Source organism: Hemiscyllium ocellatum, chromosome 37 (assembly GCF_020745735.1).
Source record: "Hemiscyllium ocellatum isolate sHemOce1 chromosome 37, sHemOce1.pat.X.cur, whole genome shotgun sequence".
NCBI classification, from domain to species: domain Eukaryota; kingdom Metazoa; phylum Chordata; class Chondrichthyes; order Orectolobiformes; family Hemiscylliidae; genus Hemiscyllium; species Hemiscyllium ocellatum.
Genome location: NC_083437.1, coordinates 41,823,234 through 41,841,318, shown reverse-complemented (window position 1 = coordinate 41,841,318; position 18,085 = coordinate 41,823,234).

Here is an 18,085-nt window from a genome sequence, read left to right as displayed (position 1 = left end):
GATTTTTCATCATTGTTAACAAAACAATTACAAAGTTTTGGAAGGATTTGCTCCTTTGGTCTTTTTCAACTGGAAAATAGATGGGTAATTAGTCAGGTGAAGAGTCTACAGGGAGAACCCTCACGAATATTGCTGTTGTTCTCTCCTCCCACCTTGTTGTTTGCTTTCCTCTTCACCTGTTTTCAGTGAAGTCGGGTCATGGGTTGCAGGGGAACCCTGTACAATGGCTCCCTCAGCAGAATGTTAAGAATCATAAAGATGCTCCCAGTTGCACTTCCCAAATCTATCACTTTTGTGACAAGACAAGGAGAGAGAAATCTGCTAAATCAACTTTCCTTCACCTTGTTTGGGATAATTTGAATTGTATAAGGCTGGTTCACTTTGCAAAAGTGATTCTTTTAAAAACAACTAGAGAGCAACTGAGAGATGCCAGTGGAAGTTGTTGGGGCTGGTACAATTACAGCATTTAAAAGGCATCTGAATGGGCATATGAATAGGAAGGGTTTAGAAGGATATGGGCCGGGTGCTAGTAAATAGGACAAGATTAATTTAGGATAACTGATTGGCATAGATGATTTGGACTGAAGGGTCTGTTTCTGTGCTGTATATCTCTATGACTATGAGAGCAGGTTGATTTTATTCAAGAACTTCTTTTTATAGGGAAAAAAACTGAAAGGTCAAAGTTTAAAAAAGGCTAACTGTAAAAGTTAAAAGCTTTTCAAAAATGGTGTCATCTTAAATGTAACAAGTCAGAACCACCTTATAAAGGAGTAGATGTAGTTTCAATAGCATCATTCACACGGGAGATGGATAATATTCCTCAAAATATATATTCTGGGATGGAGGAATTACTTATGAGGAGAGGTTAAACAGGTTGGCACTCTTTTCATTGGAGTTTAGAAGGATGAAAGGTGATCTAATTGAGACATAGAGGATTATTCACAGGGTAAATGCTCAGAGGATCTTTCTCTTCATGGGCCAAAGGGCACAGTCTCAGAACAAGGGAGGCCAATTTAAGACTGAGATGAGGAGGAATTTCTTCTCTCCAATGGTTGAGAGTCTTTAGAACTCTGCCACAGGAATCTGTGGGGACAGAGACCTTGCATATGTTTAAGGCTGAGATAGATAGATTCGTGATCAGTTGGGGAATCAAGGGTGACAGGGAAAGGGCAGGAAAGTGGAGATGAGGCAAGTCTTTCATTGCCTCCCGACAACCACCTGATGAAGGAGCGGCGTTCCGAAAGCTAGTGCTTCCAATTAAACCTGTTGGACTATAACCTGGTGTTGTGTGATTTTTAACTTTGTACACCCCAGTCCAACACCAGCATCTCCAAATCACACCTAACCCATACATCCCTGAACACTATGGGCAATTTAGCACGGCCAATTCAAATAACCTGCACATCTTTGGACTGTGGGAGGAAATGGGAGCACCCAGAGGAAACCCACGCAGACACGGGGAAAATGTGCAAACTCCACACAGACAGTCGCCTGAGGTTGGAATCAAACCCAGGTCCCTGACGCTGTGAGGCAGCAATGCTAACCATTGCCACCATGCACCCCTCTCATTTTATAAAACTCACTTTGTACAACTGATAAGAGATATTTAGCACAATCAGAAAAGCAATAGAATATCCGAGAGTAAATAAGTATTTCCCCATCCAATAAGAACCCAGTAAATGTATTCATTTTACTGATGAGGAACCACAGAGATAAGCTATTAGTTTAATAGCATTTCACCCTTTTAATACTTAAAAAAAATCATTTACTAATATTATTTTAGTTATTAATAATCAATGAGTAATATATTGCTTGTTGCACTCTTGGATTAACTTCTGTCATCCAATTCCAGGCTCTTCCCCAATTATGGACCATTTGTATCATAAAATATTTACATCAGGACCAGTGTTGCATCTCCAGTATCCGAACCAAACAAAACAGACTAAAAGAAAGGCTACTCACTTTATACAAATAACTCATTTTGTTACTGAGGCTTCAAGCCTTTTTACCTGGAGATAATGAGGACTGTGGATGTTGGAGAGTGGATAAAGTGCGGAGCTGGAAAAAGCACAGCAGGTCAGGCAGCATCTGAGGAGCAGGGGAGTCAAAACCTTTCGGCTGGTGAAAGGATCTGACCTGAAAGGTCAACTCTGATGCTGCTTGACCTGCTGTGCTTTTTCCAGCTTCAAGTCTTTTACAGAAACCATTGCAGGGGCAGTCAGGGAAGTGGAGCTGAGATCACCACCAGATCAGCCATGAGCTTATCGAATGGTGCAGCGGGTTCAGTGGGCCAAATGGCCATGTCTGCTTCTATATCCTATATTCCTAACGCTTGACTGAGCCAGGGTGTCCCAAGGGACGCTAAATGGATCCTTCATCAGCTGCTCTCCTGAACAAGAGGACTGTTCTGGTTTGCTGTAACTACTGCTGTGGCTGCAATCACTCCAATGATGATACTTTCCACAATAGCTCGGCATTAATTGGGTCATGGGTATGCTGGATCCCTGCTTTTGTCCCCCTTGTTGTCGAAGATTGGTTAGGCACTCTGAACACCAGACACAAAGGGGAGATGGCAATGATAATGTCACTAGTATACTAATCCAGGGACCCATTGTCATGGTGAGGGGAATCGAGTTCAAATCCCACCACGGCAACTGGTTATGCTGAAATCCAATTAAAAACCAACTTAATTGTTCTGAATAGCAAAATAAGTGATTTACTAATGGTTCACAACTGCCCTTTCGGGCAGGAAATCTGACCTCATGTAAATCCAGATGCATAACAATGGTTTTGGCGCTTGAGTGACCTGGAAAAACAGTCAACTTCAAGGCTGTTGTGGATCATAGCATCATAGAATCCCTACAGTGTGGAAACAGGCCATTTGGCCCAACAAGTCCACACTGACCCTCCGAAGAGTATCCCACCTAGACCCATTCCCCTACCCTATTACTTTACATTTCCCCTAATTAATGCAACTAATTTACACATCCCTGAGCACTATGGGCAATTTAGCATGGCCAGTGCACCTAATCTACACATCTTTGGATTGTGGGAGGAAACCGGAGCACCGGTGGATGTGTGGAAAATACTGGCATCTGGGCACCATCAAGCTTCCAGGGAGCCTTTCACCTCAGACAGACATCTTCTACCAGACGTTATTGCCTCCTATGGTGGGCTCAGGTCTAGTTCAGCGTCTGCTGTTGACATTGGGAACTTCCAAAATCTGCTGGTGTCTGAATGCTGCCCAATCAGAGCTCTTGGAAACTTACTACAAAGACAAACCCAACTTACAGAATCAGAAAGTTGGTATCTATAAGTTTACAAGGCCAGGAAACCTCTCTATTTAAGAAAAACAAAAGCTTGCTCTCCACATTAATCTGAGGAAATGATACAAACCTACATTTAAAGAAAGAACATATTTTCTTGCCCAGAAAGCAGACAATCCTCTGCTGGTTTCATTAACCAGAATCTTCTCTGCCTGATAGTCAGGAAATGATATTCCCTTCCTACCAAATTGAAAATGTCACCATCACGAACCGTGGATCAGACAGAGATGTAGGACGCAGTGTAGAGTACAAACAGAGTTCAAGAGGATTGACTGTTGGAAATGGGCAGACACGTGGCAGATGAAGTTTAAAGCAGAGAGGGGTGAAAAACAAGACATTTTGGGAGGAAGAATGAGGAATATAAGCCAGATTGAAGGGGGCACAGGAGCAGAGAGAGCTGGGCTATATGTACTCCAGGCAGCAAGGCAAGATGAGAAGACGTTAAAAGATGATTATGGAATCCCTGACTTTATAAAAGTAGACAGTGTGAAACCAAGAAAGTTGTTGCATTTCCCAGGTGACCACTCCTGCCAATGTGAGGTGTATGCCACATTTACCGTTATGTTGTACTGGGTAAGGATTGTGCTGGACTTCACTGTCACTCATCCTCCTTTCCCTTTGCTTTATCTTGAGCCTATCTAGCAAGGATAAACTACTTGGAACATCTAAGAAGTGCTTCTATTCTGAGACATCAAGATGCTTCATTGCATGATACAAATATGATCAACTACATTTGGTCAGGTATCACTGCTGAAGCTTAGCAAGCTGGTCCAGATACATCTGCTCCTTCTGAAAGCTGGATAGAACTCCCTATCTCCACACACAGACTGTGTGTGATAACTGTAGAATGGATGGGAGCCAATGTTACAAGAACATTAACCCTTCAGAGCCATTACCTTATACAAAGGATGTTAAGCTAAACTTTTATGAGAGACTCTTTAGGAAATATTGTATCCAAATCCGAGCCTCACTCACAAAGAAGGATGTCATGGTATTACAGAGAACACAGAAGAGATTTACTAACCTGGTACTAAGACTGGGAGGCTTGAATAACATAGAGAGTGAAAGAGACAGCTTAGTTCTACTTAAGAGCAGAGGAGACTTAGTGGAATATTCAGAATCAAAGACTCAAAAGGAAAATAAAGCCTGCAATGTCTTATTCCCTATATTTTTCCAAAAAAGTGACCATAGTTTCCCCCAAGCTGCTTTGTTCTCATATTCCTTCCAAGGACCTAGTCTGATGAGAGGGTCAGGTGAACAAGGCACTGTCTGGGACGTACAGGAAGTCTCCTTAGCCAGCATGCTTCTCCAGTGGGATTATAATTGTACCACATGACAATACCACGGGAAGCCAGTCAGTTCAACTATCGTGGTCTGGCCCATCATAAAATGCTATCCAAATCAAATAGAATACCTATGAAGTTGACTAAACCAATTTACAACTAATTTGCCATGATTATTTGGGTAATCCTCACATATAATTTAAGCCAAATTGGATACATTCTCAATATTGGAGGAGAAAGTGAGGTCTGCAGATGCTGGAGATCAGAGCTGAAAATGTGTTGCTGGAAAAGCACAGCAGGTCAGGCAGCATCCAAGGAACAGGAAATTCGACGTTTCGGGCATAAGCCTTTCTTCAAGATTCCTGTCGAATTTACTGTTCCTTGGATGCTGCCTGACCTGCTGCGCTTTTCCAGCAACACATTTTCAGCTACATTCTCAATATTACCCACTATTACGTACTGAATATTTAAAATATCTATTTTGTAACCCAGTTGTAGATTTGTCAGCTAACAGTCTGTTGGATGTGATTTATTAACATTCAACTCAAAGATATCATATAAAATAAAACATACAAAGCCAGAATGATCAAATTTTAAAAAATCATACAGTGTAGACAATACCGGATGTAGCACTAGTTTTATTTTCCTATTCCTCTACCCTTTGTATGGTTCCCATGATCAGGACATGTGCCTGCAGGGCCATTTCAGAGGACACTAAAGAGTCAACCACATTTCTATGGGTCTGGAGTCACATGTAGGTCAGACCAGGTGAGGATTGCTGATTTCTTCCCCTGAAGGACCTTAGTAAACTAGATGGGTTTTTACAAAAATCAACAGTGGCCACACAAACCCCATTCAGCTGGCATTTTATTACAAATTTTATTGAGTTCTACAGCTGAAATGGTGGGATTCAAACCCATTTCCCTCAAACATTAACCTGGAGTTTTAGTTTACTAGATTACCAACATAACGCACCCTGGCTTCTCAAATAGCTTCTCCAAGATGTAAAATCAATTCTTTATCATCCAACTGCTTCCTGTGACAACATGTTCTTTACTATCCAAAGTAAAAATAAGTTTTTCAGTGTTAACAACATTGCCATGTCTTACAGACCCTCATCAGCTGCAGTTTAACCAACAGCATAAGCCTCTTCATTCAGCATCACTTCGTAAGGTGGTGAAAATATCTGGCAGAGGTCTGTGTGTGCCTCTTTCAGTCAAAAGGAGATGCAAATCCTGAAAATGAGCAAGAAGGGGAATGAAGAAGATTATTTTTGATCAGAGCTCTGGTGCTAGAGGTGCTGCCTGAAAGGGTAGAGGAGGCAGTTACTATGGTCACATTCAAAACGGTTATCGATAACTATAATACTTCACAGCCAATGGAATACCTCTTAGTGCAGTTAGTGCAATCATATGGGGGAATATAGCCCATTGATTTGGCATTATAAGGTAAATAGGCACTGATGTTGGATGTCAAAACTTACCATGTCAGAGTCTTAGCTCTGCTCTGCTTCAAAGCCAAGAAGATTAAGAAACATAGAACAAGGAATGGATATGTAAGGTCCATTATTCTCTATGTACATTGAATATCATTGGTTGTATCTAAGATGTTTAATCTCTGTTGATATGCTCATGGTAACTGGTTAAAACATTCCAAGACAATGACTGCTTCAAATTCCTCCCTACACCCGAAGGAAATCCAAAGATCCGGTGACATCATACTTGGATTGAAAAGGTGCATCGGTTACTATTGAACAGGTTTATTTTATGGCAGACATCATTTCAGGTGTCAGCAGGACAGGCGTTGTAATATTCTGTATTATCCTTTTAACTTCCTATCCCATTAGTGGAACACAAATTCCATTAAAAAGTATATATTTTTAAAATCCTCTTAAATAAATCACAGGTTGCTTCCTATCCTTGCTGCATTATAGAAGGATAGATAAGATAAAATAATGGATGAAAGAATGATTTGCACTTTTATAGCATATTCTGGGATTATAGAACATCTCCAAGTGCTTTGCATGTAATTAAGTGCTTTTGAACTGTAATACCACCAATACTGTTCTTTAATAATTGCATTCTCCATATCAATGCTTCAACCAATCAGAATCTGTTTGCCCAACAATCTCCTCTCATGCAGTTGGTTTTCCCCTTGACTTGGTATTCTTGCGAAATGTCCTGATAAGTGCAGGATGAAAAACTTTGACAAAATGTATCTTTTCCTCAGCAACGATCAGATTCTGTACTATTAATCGGGAACATGGTGCGGAATTAGATGATCAGCCATGATGAATGGTGAAGCAGGCTTGAGGGGCTGAATGGCCTATTTTTGCTCCTATTTTCTATGCTTCTATGTTTGAGTAACACCTTGGGTCTTGGTTAGCTCAGTCAGCTGGTTTCAAACACAGAGTGATGGCAACAGTGTGGGTTCAATTCCTTCCTGCCTGCCTCAGGAAGACTCTCCTTTGCAACCTCTCCCTTGTCTGAGGCATGGTGACTGCCAGGATAAACTCCCACCAGTCATCTCTCTCTCTCTCTCTCAGCCCTATTGGTCTGTGGTGATTATGGTGACTCTACCTTTAACATTGGGCAGAATTCTTACAATTATGGAGACAATTAGGATCATACCTACCAATAAAATGCTGGAGAAACTCAGCAGATCTGGTAGCATCTGTGGGGAGATAAATAGAGTTAATGCTCGCAATACAACATGGATTAGATGAGGGCATAGAAGGATGGGTGAGTATATTTGCAGATGACACTAAGGTCGGTGGAGTTGTGGATAGTGCTGAAGGATGTTGCAGGTTACAAAGGGACATAAATAAGCTGCAGAGCTGGGCTGGGAGGTGGCAAATGGGGTTTGATGCAGAAAAGCATGAAGTGATTCCCTTTGGAAGGAGTAAGAGGAATAAAGAGTACTGGGCTAGTGATAAGATTCTTGGTAGTGTCGAAGTGCAGAGAGGTCTTGGTGCCCAATTGCCTAGACCCCTGAAAGTTGTCACTCAGGTTGATATGGTTGTTAAGGAGGCATACAGTGTGTTAGCTTTTATTGGTAGAGGGATTGAGTTTCGGAGCCATGAGGTAATGCTGCAGCTGTACAAAACTCTGGTGCAGCCACACTTGGGTATTGTGTACAGTTCTGGTCACCACATTATAAGAAGGATGTGGAAACTTTGAAAATGGTTCAGAGGAGATTTACCAGGGTGTTGCCTGGTATGGAGGGAACATCTTAGGGCAGCATGGTGGCACAGTGGTTAGCACTGCTGCCTCACAGCGCCAGGGACCTGGGTTCAATTCCTGCCTTAGGCGACTGACTGTGTGGAGTTTGCACATTCTCCCCGTGTCTGTGTGGGTTTCCTCCGGGTGCTCCGGTTTCCTCCCACAGTCCAAAGATGTGCGGGTCAGGTGAATTGGCCATGCTAAATTGCCCGTAGTGTTAGGTAAGGGGTATATGTAGGGGTATGGGTGGGTTGCGCTTTGGTGGGCCGGTGTGGACTTGTTAGGCCAAAGGGCCTGTTTCCACACTGTAAGTAATCTAATCTTATGTGGAAAGGCTGAGGGACTTGGGGCTGTTTTTGTTAGAGAGTAGAAGGTTGAGAGCTGACTTAATTGAGACATTCAAGATAATCAGAGGGTTAGATAAGGTGGACAGTGAGAGCCTTTTTCCTCGGATGGTGATGGCTTGCACAAGGGGATATAGCTTTAAATTGAGGGGTGATAGATATAGGACAGATATCAGAGGTTGTTTCTTTACTCAGAGAATAGTAAGGGCATGGAACGCACTGCCTCCAACAGTGGTAGACTCACTAACGTTAAGGCTATTTAATGGTCATCGGCTAAACATGAATGAAAATAGAATAGTGTAGGATAGATAGGCTTCAAATTGGCTTCACAGATAGGCACAACATCGAGGGCTGAAGGGTCTGTACTGAGCCGAAATATTCTATGATAACACCCAAGTGTGGACTTGGACTCTGTTTAAATAATTATGTTCTAGTGTATAACATTAGTAGTAAAACATGGTTGAGTAAAAATGTAATATTTCAGAGTGTGATTACCCATCTTTGTTTCCTGAAAATTAGGAAGCCTAACCCTCCCCCAACTACTCAATATGACCCAGTTTTATTTTGCAGTGGCAGACACCATGATGGTCCTTTTGCAAAGTGATGGTTATATGGCAAGCGAAGACACTGGTTTTGTAAGACCCTGCGGAATCCACGTTACACACTCGACTGATAGAAGTAATGACAGGCCGTGTCAGCAGGGGGAGCTGGGAGAATGACTTAATAAGAGGCAGCTGTATGCGGTCTCCTGGTATTCACACTGAGCGTGACAAGCACAACAGACAAAATGTGTTGCCAATATCTCAGACCAACAGGAGAATTTAAATAAACAAATATCTCGTGAATAGCTGTTCTACAGAAGCCGAGTGTGTTAATACTGTCTCTGAATCACGTAACAAATATTTTTTTTAAAAGAACTTTTGAAACATTTCTGAACATATTTACAGGTGAAATTAGCAAAGTCGTTCAGACAGTACACAAGCAACTGTACTGAACTGATAGCACTGATTATATTAAATATATACATAACCGGTTGGAGAGGCTTTGATCTACATTTAGTTGCATACACAAAGGTGACTACTTTTTCTTCCCGATTATACACAATTTGCAAGTTCATTTGGCTTCCTTGAATCGTCAGTTGTCTAACATCAAACAAACTGGGTGCGGCTCCAAACCAGCTTTGAATTCGATTTGTTGTGTCAGATTATACAGCGTGGGATAAAACAATCAGAAATTCAACATTCCTGTGTTTTCTGAATTAAACTAACTTTCTCTCTCTCTCTCCCTGTGACTCAGGGTTTCACAAAGCCTGCTTTTTTTTCAGGGTCAGAATTTTGCTCGGATTACTCTGCTTTCAGTTCTGGTTGGACACATTGACGCCCCGGTTAATGAACATCAATACTGTTTAATGACAAAAGATGGGAAGGTTTCCGTGGGACGCCAGGCAATTGCAATCCATACTCTCAGTGTCACTGCCCTCAGCTCTGCAGAAAGAAGGGGGCGAAATCAGAAATGACTATGGGATGGGGGGGGGGGGGGGGAGCTGTAACAAACACACACAGTAAAGTACTGTCAAGGACCATAATTACATTTCTGCCGCTTTTCTCTCGTTTTAATATCTTTAGCCAAAGGCCGCACCGCCGAAATAACAAGAAATTCATTCTAATTTGTGATAATTGCCATGGTGTCTTTACTCTGAGGGTTGAGGGAGTCATAAAATGCCAATGCCATTACCACCTCACTGAATCAAAATCAAACTAATTTGTCACAGTTTCCCAGAATAATCATTATTGTTTGGTTATAGTTGGGGACTGGAGATACTGAGACTGTGTGTGTGTGTTTACATGACAATGGGATTCCACTTGCTGTTCAGAGGGCTCCCTCACCCCGCCAGGGAAACATGATTTGTCAGGAATTCACCTTGGCATCCCCACATGGGAATGGGAGTCGCTTTGCTGATAGAAAGGCGGCCTTTTAACTGGATAATACTCTACCAGCTAAGGACCCACCGTCTGCTCAACCAGACAACTCAGAGGAAGGGGAACCCGGTCTGTACCTACCCAAAGCTCTACTAATCATCCCCACCTCCCCTCTCACTCCACTTCATTCCCTCCTCTCTCACCCTACCCCCTCCCCTCTCACTCCAACTCCTCCCCTCTCACTCTACACCCTCCTCTTTCACTCCACTCCCTCCTCTCTCACTCCATCCTCTCCCCTCTCACTCCAAACCCCCTTTCCTCTCACTCACTCCTCCCCTCACTCCAACCCCTCCCCTCTCAATCTACTCCCTCCCCTCTCATTCCACCCCTCCCCCTCACTCCAACCCCTCCCCTCTCAATCTACTCCCTCCCCTCTCACTCCACCCCCTCCCCCTCACTCCAACCCCCCCTTCCCTTCACTCCAACCCCTCCCCTCTCAATCTACCCTCTCACTCCACTCCTCCTCTCACTCTAACTCCACCCCTCTCACTCCACTCCACTCCCTCCCTCACTCCAACCCTCCCCTCTCACTCCAACCCTTCCCCTCTCACTCCAGTCCCTCCCCCTCACTCCAACCTGCCCACCTCCCATCCAACCCCTCCCCCCTCTCACTCCGGCCTCCCTCCCCTTTTGTTCCAGCCCTTCCTCTCATTCTAGTCCTGAATCCCTCCAACAGTGCAAATTTTAAAAAGCAATATTTCTATTAACGAGGGCCCTCATATTGGGGAGGGACGCTTTGCTCAGGCAGCACTATCAGTGCATCTGAAAACAACACAATATCGATCAAAATGTGAACGAAAAGTAACACAGTGTTCACTGTCATTGTATACACAGGGACCCTCAGGTTAACCCCGTCTCTCCCTCTGTCTCTCTCTCTCTACATTGGTAAGATTCTCGCATCTTTCCCGTTACACACACACACTCATTAATGCAAACCTCTACTAACATTTAAAACAAAATAGAAGGATTTCGGAAGCCGGAAATCTGAAACAAAAACAGAAAAACTCAGCAGGTCTGGCAACATCTGCGGAGAGAGAAATAGTTAACGTTTCCAGTCTGGTATATCTGGAGTTCTAACCGAACTGGAAATGCTGATCTCTCCACGGATGCTGCCAGACCTGCTGAGTTTCTTGAGCAATTTCTGTTCCTGTCTCTGTAAATGGACTTTAAAACGACTCGTGCTGAATTGTTCTCAACAGCAACACGAAAGGGTGGATTTACCCCTCCTCCTTCACAAAACTAAATCTAACTGGAAATGCACTTGGTTACCAGAGCAATGAAAGGGTTAAGTTTGTCCAAGGGAGTCTAGCAATGTTTAGCTGCCAGTTGTCTACTACTTTCAAGAATTATTTCTCCTCCCAGGAGTCTAATAAATGCAATCAATATGAACACTGCCCATAAGGCCTTGAAATACCATATTAATGTACAGTGCAGTGACATTACTTTAGTTAGAATTACGAACAAGTTACAGGTAAAACAGCGGATCGGTGTTTATCAGGTTCTGCATTTTTTTTTCCAAAATAAACGAATTCACAAAACTGATTCAATATTCCCAACCGGGATCAGTTACACCGGGGTTTGCATTGTAACACGGTTGACAATAAGTCCAGTAACAATAGATTAGTTGCAATGAAATCATTCCGGTTAACGTTTGGTAATTGAGGATATTGGGCTGTTTTTCCTTCTCACCGTGGGCGCTGGTTTTGTTGTCATTTTTAACAATGATATTTAGCCTTTCCTTAGATGCTGCTCTCTGAGATTTAAAAAAAACCCAACAGGAAACAAAAAAAAGATCGATTTTTCGACCTGCACTTGAACTCCCCTGAAACAGAATTTTCAATAGGTACAACGACCTTTAGTTTTCCTGTGAAGTGCTGAGGTGCTGGAAGGCGGGATAGTTCTATTACCAGAACCGTCTCGAAATAGCTTTCAGGGACAAAACAAGAGGATAATTTCACATCAAAGTTAAACTCCGCGAGTGATCGCTTTGTAAAGTTAGAACATGCAGATCCTGAAATCTATCTCTCAAAGTCTGCACAAACCAAGGGCTGCAATCCATCCGTTTCTCCTGTAGTCTGGATAGAAAGAGATGTCAGCTGGGGTATATTTACCAGAGGGATCGATCCAGAGGGAAAGTATGGGCAGAGGGGAGTGAGGGGTTTGTTCTGTGACCCCCCTTTACTAATGGGAACGGTCACCAGAACCACTCCTCTACTGCTTAAGAAAGGAACACACGGACAATTTGACAAAGCAACTTGTTAGATGCCTGGATGTTGTTCCCAATCCCCAAGACTGGTCAGGATGTGGGGGAGCTGGTGTCGGATTGGGGTGGACAAGGTCAGAGGTCACACATCACCAGGTTGGAGTCCATCAGGTTTATGTTGTTGCTTCGAAAGCTTGTACTTCCCAAATAAACCTGTTGCACTATAACCTGGTGATGTGTGACCTCTGACCTCAACTCTGGCCGGGCTGCAGGATCTCTCAAAATGTGAAGAGTATGTTTTAATTAAATCCAGCATTTTATTCTGTTCCAGGTGTGATAGACCCACTGTACCGTAATCACTCCAACAAAGCCCAGTTTGAATTTACAGACACCAATTCAGTCTATTAAATACATCTTACATTCCTGGCTATAAAATGCTTGATTCACTTTAAAATACATTGTGTTTATCGGCCAGTTGGACTCGCATTAGAAGGAAGATATGGGGGGGGGAGGTGAATCTGCGACTTTCCGCTGGACTGGATTGTGAGGAGCCGAGGCGGGGGGCTGCAGGGAGGGGAGAGGGGGAGAGTTCTACCGCAGTTCCGGCTCAACATCGACCGACAGTTAAAGGGAAAGGGGGAAAGCAGAATACTTCCCCTCCCCGCACTCCCCCTCCCTCCTTCCCCTCATCACACGTACCCTCCCCTACACCCACTCTCCTCCCTCCCCTCCACCCACTCTCCCTCCCCCTTCATCCTCTCCCCTTCCCCCACTCCCATCTCTCCCTTCAACCACTCCCCTCCCTTCACCCCCTCCCCTTCCCCCACTCCCCTCCCTCCCTTCTGCTCCTTTCCCCACCCACACTCCCCCTTTACCCCCCCTTCCACACCCACACTCCCCCTCCTTCCCCCACTCCCACTCCCTCCCTTCCCCACCCCCACACTTCCTCCTTCCCCACCCAAACTCCCCTTCCCAACCCTCCTGCCCCGCGCCCTTTAATGAATGGACTCCCCCCACCCATTTCATCACGGGCCTATTCCCCCCTCCCGTGGTCAAAGGGGGGTAATTTGGCAGGAACGTGCCAATTCCCAGCACTAACCCCTGGGGTCTGCTTCCCTGGCATTGCGGGGACAGAGGAAAGAAAGGGACAGTTTGCAAGTAGAAACCTGGTCAACCCCCCCTCAGTTTGAGTGCACTGAGCCATTGGACCATTGGGGGGTGGGGTAAGTGCCCCCACTCTCAGCGCCCATGCATCATTCAGAAAATCCTCACTCGTCCTTTACCAAGGTCATAGCCCAGGCCAATCCTATCTGTGTTTCCCGCAGACCAAACGCTCCGTCAACTTGGAAAGAAATTTAGAAATCTTATGTAATCCGTGTAACTTTTGCAGCGTATTGTCAGATGTTGTGGACTTTGAAGCGAGCTGTCTAATTTTAAACGCATCAGGAGAGACACTCCCTGCCAACAAAGTGACTGACTGCGAAATGTGTCATTTTCTTTGCCACGGGAGAGCTGATATTATTGATTGACGGTGGGGGCAGGAGTTTGCCTGGGAAGGAAAGTGTCAGATCAGCCGGTTTCCGAGTGGCGAATTGTCCCATTTCAATGAGGAAAGGTTCCGCTGACAGAATCGAGCGGCCACCTGTCCCCTCATCCGTCAAAACCTGAAAACGGAGCTTAACTGTCCGAATATGTGGCCTTTCAACAGAAAAAAAACCCTACCCACCCTAAAACCGAGAGTAAAATTCCACACAGGAGCAAAAAATAATCCCCACTGAATGTCAAAATCACTCAGGCCTCTGCCACCACCTCATAGTGGGAGGGATCACACCATAACGTTCTTTGAATTATCAATTCTGCCCTTTTATGGATTTTCTTTTCCAGAGTCCTACTTTTAAAGAGATAGCGTGTAGCATGTAACTTTGGAGAGAGAAAAATTGCTCCCTTAAATATATTCACCAAAAGCCGGGATTTGAACATCTCCACAGAAGAGGAATATTTCTGAGCCATGTGTATGTGTGTTTAGAGGCTGTCCCTAATGTCCTTGAACAGGCTCTGGCCTCTGTAAAGTCATCTTGAGAAAATGTGACTGTTGATATCTTTATAGAGCGATGCAAAAGCGCGGAGACATGATTAGTGGCTCTTTAAAAGCATTTAATAAACAGGCATTTAGTGGCCGACTCTCCCCCCTCTCTGAACGTCAGCATATTGAAGCCCCAAAAAGAATCCCAAGCTGAAAGTTTATAAATAAGTCTTCTATCAAGTTCCGTAACAGGTGTGACCTGTCCTCCGTCCGAAAACTGCAGGGTTTAAACCAGCTTCAGATGAATATCTCCACAGTCTGACACATGGCCTGAGCACATCAACATTTGCCAGTTGCACGGGAGTTGATAGCAATGACAGATATTGCTGCTTCCCATCGGGATTGGCTTCAGAAGGGTCAGCGCTCACTCCGTTTTAACGATTCCCCGCCGACAATTGAGGCTGACTTCTTTCGAGCCCCCTGTTGCTGACAGCTCCTAAAGCAGCAAATAGAGACTGAGGCAACTTCTACCGGGGCTTCAGGGATAAAAGAAATGTCCCCCCCACACCCCATGAAATTCAGATGGGCGTTTGACAAGAACCGGGGAGTCTCTGTTTGGCTGGGAACTGATTGCTGACCTTCCCTTTGCTGTGCAGCTTTGGTGGGATCTCATATTCCTTTTAAAGAGTGAAAAAAGTTGAGTTGATTTGGTCAGCTTCAGTGTCAAAGCGCTCTCCAACTGAGTTGTACAAGGTGCACGTCTGGTTTTTGTGTTCATTCAGGGGATGAGAGCCTTGCAGGCTAGGCAGCATTTATTACCCATCCCTAATTGCCCAGAGGGCAGTAAAGAGCACATTGATGTGGGCTTGGAGTCACATGTAGGCCAGACCAGGTAAGGGTGTCACTTCCCTTCCCTGAAGGACATTTGTGAACCAGATGGGTTTTCCCCAACAATCTACAGTGGATTCAAGGCCACTTTGTTCCAGATTTCTATTGAATTCAAATTCCCCCATCTGCTGCGTTGGGATTTGAACCTTGGTCCCCAGAACATTATCTGGATTCACAGTCCAGTCATAATACCACCAGGTCATTGCCCCCCCCCTTGACGTTTACTCAACAAGATGATCACACAGCAGAAAGTCAAGACTGCAGATGCAGTCAAGACTGGAGATCAGAGTCAAAATATGTGGCGATGGAAGAGCACAGCTGGTCAGGCAACATCTGAGGGGCAGGAGAGTCATTCAGGAATGTGATGGTCACATGTCATTCACAACTAGTGGCAGCAAGGGTGTCACCCTCCCAACTGGGTCCGCCTGAACTCGGAGCCAGGCAAATGTAGGCACAGCGACCAGGACTGCTTTCCTCACCAGTCCATCGATGGTCTCCCTGCCTGCTTATGACGTCTCACGTGCAGTTAATGAATGAGCAACCTGACTGCGGCTTCCTCAGTTGCTTCCCAATCCCAATGTTAAAGATGCAGATTGTCAGCGCTCTGCTAGTTGCAGATCCAAACCAGAGTGAGCAATGATGTTAAGCCTTGGAAGTACATAAAGACATGCCAACCTGGCCCGTCCCCACTTGAATGTTCAGCTATGCAGATCATTTCATAATTAAAGTACCTTGTGTCTCCCTTGAGACAAGAATATTCCAACTTGGATAGATTAATAAGTGAAGGGCACTACATAAATGCAAGCTGTTGTTGCTGAATTTCTCAGCCAACCTACTGCCTAACAAATAAAGCAGAAAATGGTGGAGAAACTCAGCATCTGTGGAGAGAGAAACAGTGAATGTTGAAGTTTTGAATCCCATATGACTCCACTTTGGAACTTTCGCAGAAGAGTCACACTGAACTTGAAATGTTAACTTGGTTTCTCTGCTGAGTTTCTCCAGCACTTTCTGCTCATATTTCAGACTTCCAGCATCTGCCGGGTCTTGCTTTTATTACTGTTTGATAAAGCATTTTAAACAAAATCTGAATGGTGATGGGCCTAAGCATCAGGACCGTATTCCACCTGGACTGCATTGTTAGCCTGATGGTTAGAGGAAGCTATCAATTTCAGTTCTAAAGAAGAAAGTTTCTGGAAAATTGCTAGAGGATTTGGGCTCCAAGATTGTTTTCCTCCAATGTGTTATACACTCATTTCCAGAAGGGCAATATGTGTAGTGGATTTCCGATCAGCCTGTTACTGATTCCTCTTTGAAAATTTGGAATCTGAGGAACCAGCTTACAGAGGAGCCTCTGTGAAAACATAGCAATGTACAATATTGAAGGAGGTCATTTGAGCTATCATGTCTGTGATTATGACACACGAGCACTTAGAGAATCTGGCTGCCTGTACTTTTGACAGAAACAGCCACCATTTGGCAAAGATAAAAAAAAATTGCTGGCGTGCATTTTGAAATTAGAGATACAGTGGATTGGATGTTCTTTTAGAACTCTCCCAGTCATGTGGTTTTCGAGTGCCTTTGGTTGAAGGATTACTTTTCAAATGGATTCCCCTACTAAATTTCATTCCTGTACAGTACTCGTAATAAACCTGAGACCTATATTACCTTAAATGAGAGGGGTATGGGAACACTGTCACATGAAAGTTTCCCTTCAAGCCACCTATCATCCTAACTTAGAAATACATCCCTGTTCCCTCACTGCCTCTGGGTCAAAATCAGAAAGAAGCCATTCAGCCCATCAAATCTGCACTGGAGCTGAAATTGAACCTGGGTTCCTAGCCCGGTGATCCTGCAGAGCTAATCATGGTGCCAAAATGCCACCCTGATACTCCTGAAAATCCTGGAGCTCCGTTCCTCACAGCTTTGGGGGTATCCCCACACCACATTGACAACAGCAGTTTCAGAAGACAGCTCTCCGCCACCTTCCCTGCAGCAATTAGGAATGAGCAATAAATGCTATCGGAGCCAATCACAACCATGTCTTATAAAATAATATAAAAATTAATCTCAATCCTTACTTAGAGTCATAGAGATGTACAGCACAGAAACAGACCCTTCGGTCCAACTTACCCATCAAGAAAGAGTTGGATAGAGCTCTTAAGGATAATGGAATCAAGGGCTATGGGGATAAGGCAGGAACAGGATACTGATTGAGGATGATCAGCCATGATCATAATGAATGGTGGTGCTGGCTCAAAGGGCAGAATGGCCTACTCCTGCACCTATTGTCTATTGATCAGATATCCTAACCTAATCTAATCCCATTTGCCAGCAATGTGATGGTTCAGAATCTGTGGATTGCTAAAGAAAGGGCACATTGTGTTGGAACTTTTCATTTGCAATCATCAGGACAATTCTCAAATAGCTATATAGAAAATAGGAGCAGGAGTAGGCCTTTTAACCCTTTGAGCCTGCTGAGCTGTTCAATGTAATTATGGCTGATCATTGAACTCAGTCCCTTGTTCCCATTTTCTCGTCATACCTTATGATTCCTTTAGCCCAAAGAGCAACATCTAACTCTATCCTGAAAATATTCAATGTTTTAGCCTCATCAGCTTTCCGTGCTATTTCTCGTCATCTCAATTCTAAACAGCCTACCCTGTATCTTTTCTCAATTCTCTCCTCTGACACATTCTAATAGTTGTTCTCCTTTACTTTTGTATTTCATTTGAATTGCCCTGATTTGCTTAAAACAAAAAGTTTTGACAAAATGTGTCTTTTGTCAGCCCCAAGGGATGAATGTAAAGAGTTTTGATAA